The 5,000-nt window shown below is 51.0% G+C and overlaps 1 non-coding gene across 1 annotated transcript in view; it reads right to left on the bottom strand.

Annotated features, from left to right (window-relative positions):
* LOC126443913 (small subunit ribosomal RNA) overlaps window positions 1-255 on the bottom strand; it is a 1,909-nt gene extending 1,654 nt beyond the window's left edge. Inside the window, exon 1 of the ribosomal RNA XR_007582277.1 lies at window positions 1-255. This exon is cut by the window's left edge and continues 1,654 nt beyond it. This is a non-coding gene — a ribosomal RNA (small subunit ribosomal RNA).
* Window positions 256-5,000: the final 4,745 nt, after the last annotated feature.

Below are 5,000 nucleotides of genomic sequence, written 5' to 3'. Positions count from 1 at the left end.
AGGCAAACGGACCGGACGAGCCGACCGATTGGTTTTGATCTAATAAAAGCGTCCCTTCCATCTCTGGTCGGGACTCTGTTTGCATGTATTAGCTCTAGAATTACCACAGTTATCCAAGTAACGTGGGTACGATCTAAGGAACCATAACTGATTTAATGAGCCATTCGCGGTTTCACCTTAATGCGGCTTGTACTGAGACATGCATGGCTTAATCTTTGAGACAAGCATATGACTACTGGCAGGATCAACCAGGGAGCTGCGTCAACTAGAGGTGAGCAGCCGGCCGCCCGGGAGTGTGTCCCGGGGGCCCGCGCGAACACGCAAGCGTCCGCTCAATTATTCTGCAAACAGGAGGAGGCTGAGCTCCCCTGCACAACACACCTCGAAACCCTCTCAGGTCCCGGCGGCGCGCAGCGCCGTCCTAAGTACTTGGTCGGGTTCGAGAGAGGCGCAATCGCCCGGAGTTAGGCGAGTAGACGCTTTAGGTGCGACCACCCGTGCTCCCAACTGAGCTTGCCGCTGCCGACAGAGGCCCGGGAGCGTGCTGTCGTGGCATTGCCGGCGGGAGACAACACGCGCCACCTACGGTGACCGGCAGCTCCAACGCCAGCGCCACAGAAGGACAAAAGCCCTACTTGGGTGCCGAAGCGAACTCTCCCAGCACAGCGCACGCGCCAACACGTCCGCACAGCTGCGATACAAACCACCTGCGAGAACCGCTGGGGCGACCGAGCAGCAGACGGCGTCGCGGCGCCGAGCGCCGGGCGGCGGCGCATCCTCAGCGCACAAAGTCCTCAATCGGACCAGCACACTGCAGATGGCCACCGCGCTTCGCACCGGGCCCGCGAGGACCTACTTTGGCCGCAAGGCGCCGCGAGCAGGGGGCGCCGGCGCGCAGCTGCGCCGCCTGCCGCGTCCGTCGGCCGGCGCGCCTGCCACCGGCCGCCCCCACCAGCCGGCTGTAGCGCGTGCGCCCACGCACCGCGCTGCCAGCACGCCGGGCGGCCCCCCCTCACCGGCCGGGGACGGTCCCACCCAGCCACCGCCGCGTATCGCCTCACACCCAGATCCCCTTTCACGTTCGTGGGCATGGTGGGTCCCCTTTCACGTTCGTGGGCATGGTGGGTATCCCTGAAACAACCGGTTAATAGCTCGACCGATCGTCGCCAACACTGATTCACCTCTAGCGAGAACAACCGCACCACAACGGGTTACCGGTTGTTCATTTGCGTAACGTCACCAGCAAACGTACACGTCCATCGCCATTTGCAACGAGTATTGCATGCCTGTGTCAGGTGTCACAACACACTACGTCTGCCCACATAGACGCAACAACATGTGCACGCCTAGAGAACACGTGGAAGGTAGACCCCGTACGTATGCGGTGTCCATTGCGCGAACGACTGTCAGCCCGCCTCTGCAGCATGTCGCAGATGTGGAACGCGGTGCAACATGCTATCACGGTGTGTGAGAAGAGACGACTACGTCCGAATACACGCTCCACTACATCAACAGACTGCTCATGCTGATCGCCATCCAGGGCGTCCGTTCCTCCCACACGTCTGTATGGCGTACCACACTGCAATCCAGCTCTTATAGGGAGACGACACGTAGCTGCGTGCACAATATTTGGACTGTATGGTCCGCCGTTGCTAGGCGCTGTCGTCATACGGTCACATGGGCCACGATGTATCATTCAGTACATACGGAGCAATGTGCAGTACAGTTTGTGGGTTTTGCGTACATCGGCGGACACGTGACAGGCCGTACCACAACGTAGGCTGAGTACGTCGGCATGCGAAGGGCATTGAACATGCAAACTTCTCACCGACCAGCTTGCGAAGGCAGGGGGGAAGGGGGGGGGGCATGTACGTCCTGCTGCTATCCACACTACAGTGTATAGCAGGAGCATGTGGAAAGTCAGCAACACCTGCAAGGTGTTTAACATGACGCGATACACAGGGGACCGGGCAGTGCGAGTAGCGAACTATATTGCGAGGGTTGCGGTTAGGCAACACTACACTACTTTAACGGGTTGCATAACAATTACAGAGCAGGTTCAGCGACAACGTGCGTCAGGTTAAGGCGCAATATAGTTTAGGTTACGGCGCACTTTAGGTTAGGTTAAGGCACATTATAGGTTAGGTTAAGGCACAACATGGGTTACGTTAAGGCACAACATGGGTTACGTTAAGGCACAACATGGGTTAGGTTAAGGCACAACATGGGTTAGGTTAAGGCACAACATGGGTTAGGTTAAGGCACAACATGGGTTAGGTTAAGGCACAACATGGGTTAGGTTAAGGCACAACATGGGTTAGGTTAAGGCACAACATGGGTTAGGTTAAGGCACAACATGGGTTAGGTTAAGGCACAACATGGGTTAGGTTAAGGCACAACATGGGTTAGGTTAAGGCACAACATGGGTTAGGTTAAGGCACAACATGGGTTAGGTTAAGGCACAACATGGGTTAGGTTAAGGCACAACATGGGTTAGGTTAAGGCACAACATGGGTTAGGTTAAGGCACAACATGGGTTAGGTTAAGGCACAACATGGGTTAGGTTAAGGCACAACATGGGTTAGGTTAAGGCACAACATGGGTTAGGTTAAGGCACAACATGGGTTAGGTTAAGGCACAACATGGGTTAGGTTAAGGCACAACATGGGTTAGGTTAAGGCACAACATGGGTTAGGTTAAGGCACAACATGGGTTAGGTTAAGGCACAACATGGGTTAGGTTAAGGCACAACATGGGTTAGGTTAAGGCACAACATGGGTTAGGTTAAGGCACAACATGGGTTAGGTTAAGGCACAACATGGGTTAGGTTAAGGCACAACATGGGTTAGGTTAAGGCACAACATGGGTTAGGTTAAGGCACAACATGGGTTAGGTTAAGGCACAACATGGGTTAGGTTAAGGCACAACATGGGTTAGGTTAAGGCACAACATGGGTTAGGTTAAGGCACAACATGGGTTAGGTTAAGGCACACCATGGGTTAGGTTAAGGCACACCATGGGTTAGGTTAAGGCACAACATGGGTTAGGTTAAGGCACAACATGGGTTAGGTTAAGGCACAACATGGGTTAGGTTAAGGCACAACATGGGTTAGGTTAAGGCACAACATGGGTTAGGTTAAGGCACAACGTAGGTTAGGTTAAGGCACAACGTGGGTTAGGTTAAGGCACAACGTGGGTTAGGTTAAGGCACAACGTGGGTTAGGTTAAGGCACAACGTGGGTTAGGTTAAGGCACAACATGGGTTAGGTTAAGGCACAACATGGGTTAGGTTAAGGCACACCATGGGTTAGGTTAAGGCACAACATGGGTTAGGTTAAGGCACAACATGGGTTAGGTTAAGGCACAACATGGGTTAGGTTAAGGCACAACATGGGTTAGGTTAAGGCACAACATGGGTTAGGTTAAGGCACAACATGGGTTAGGTTAAGGCACAACATGGGTTAGGTTAAGGCACAACGTAGGTTAGGTTAAGGCACAACGTGGGTTAGGTTAAGGCACAACATGGGTTAGGTTAAGGCACAACATGGGTTAGGTTAAGGCACAACATGGGTTAGGTTAAGGCACAACATGGGTTAGGTTAAGGCACAACATGGGTTAGGTTAAGGCACAACATGGGTTAGGTTACGGCACAACATGGGTTACGTTACGGCACAACATGGGTTACGTTACGGCACAACATGGGTTACGTTACGGCACAACATGGGTTACGTTACGGCACAACATGGGTTACGTTACGGCACAACATGGGTTACGTTACGGCACAACATGGGTTACGTTACGGCACAAATTAGGTTAGGTTACGGCACAAATTAGGTTAGGTTAAGGCACAAATTAGGTTAGGTTAAGGCACAAATTAGGTTAGGTTAAGGCACAAATTAGGTTAGGTTAAGGCACAAATTAGGTTAGGTTAAGGCACAAATTAGGTTAGGTTAAGGCACAAATTAGGTTAGGTTAAGGCACAAATTAGGTTAGGTTAAGGCACGATATAGGTTAGGTTAAGGCACGATATAGGTTAGGTTAAGGCACGATATAGGTTAGGTTAAGGCACGATATAGGTTAGGTTAAGGCACGATATAGGTTAGGTTAAGGCACGATATAGGTTAGGTTAAGGCACGATATAGGTTAGGTTAAGGCACGATATAGGTTAGGTTAAGGCACGATATAGGTTAGGTTAAGGTACGATATAGGTTAGGTTAAGGTACGATATAGGTTAGGTTAAGGTACGATATAGGTTAGGTTAAGGTACGATATAGGTTAGGTTAAGGTACGATATAGGTTAGGTTAAGGTACGATATAGGTTAGGTTAAGGTACGATATAGGTTAGGTTAAGGTACGATATAGGTTAGGTTAAGGTACGATATAGGTTAGGTTAAGGTACGATATAGGTTAGGTTAAGGTACGATATAGCGTAGGTTCAGATACACATTGTTGTAGGGAAAGGTGTATTGGGGGGGGGGGGCGGCAGGTTCGTTGATAGTGATTATCGTAATTGGATGCCTGCGGTATTATCCGATTTGTCACGTCAGGATGCACTTTTGGCTCATGACAGGCGGCGCTCCGATTCCATGGTTGTGGCAGATCTGTGTCTTTCATTCCTGCCATTGTTTGTGTGCTGTGACAGGAGGCAGTATTGTGATGTTGGGTGCACCACTGTGTAGGACATGTGTGGGTGTTCGTGGCTTAGCTGAGCAATGTGCGGATGTCGGAAGGGTGGGATATTGTGTTTTCTGGGTGGACCTCCCGGTCTGGTAATGATAGTGTGGATTGTGTCATGTGGCGGAGAGGATGCACTGGATGTTCTTCCATGCTGGTGGTTAGATATTGTGTGTGATAAGAGAGTAGTGTGTGATAAGAGTGTCTGGCTGACGTGTGGTTCTCATTGTGTGCAGAGTCTTTCAGCATGTATAGGGACGGTTGTATATATTATCTGTATTCTGATGGCTCTGCATCTATTACTAATCAGTGCCGTGTATACGGTT

Source organism: Schistocerca serialis, unplaced genomic scaffold, assembly GCF_023864345.2.
Source record: "Schistocerca serialis cubense isolate TAMUIC-IGC-003099 unplaced genomic scaffold, iqSchSeri2.2 HiC_scaffold_205, whole genome shotgun sequence".
Taxonomy (NCBI): Eukaryota; Metazoa; Arthropoda; class Insecta; order Orthoptera; family Acrididae; genus Schistocerca; species Schistocerca serialis.
Note: the sequence above shows the minus strand (reverse complement) of the source record. Positions and strands in the feature narration are given on the sequence as shown.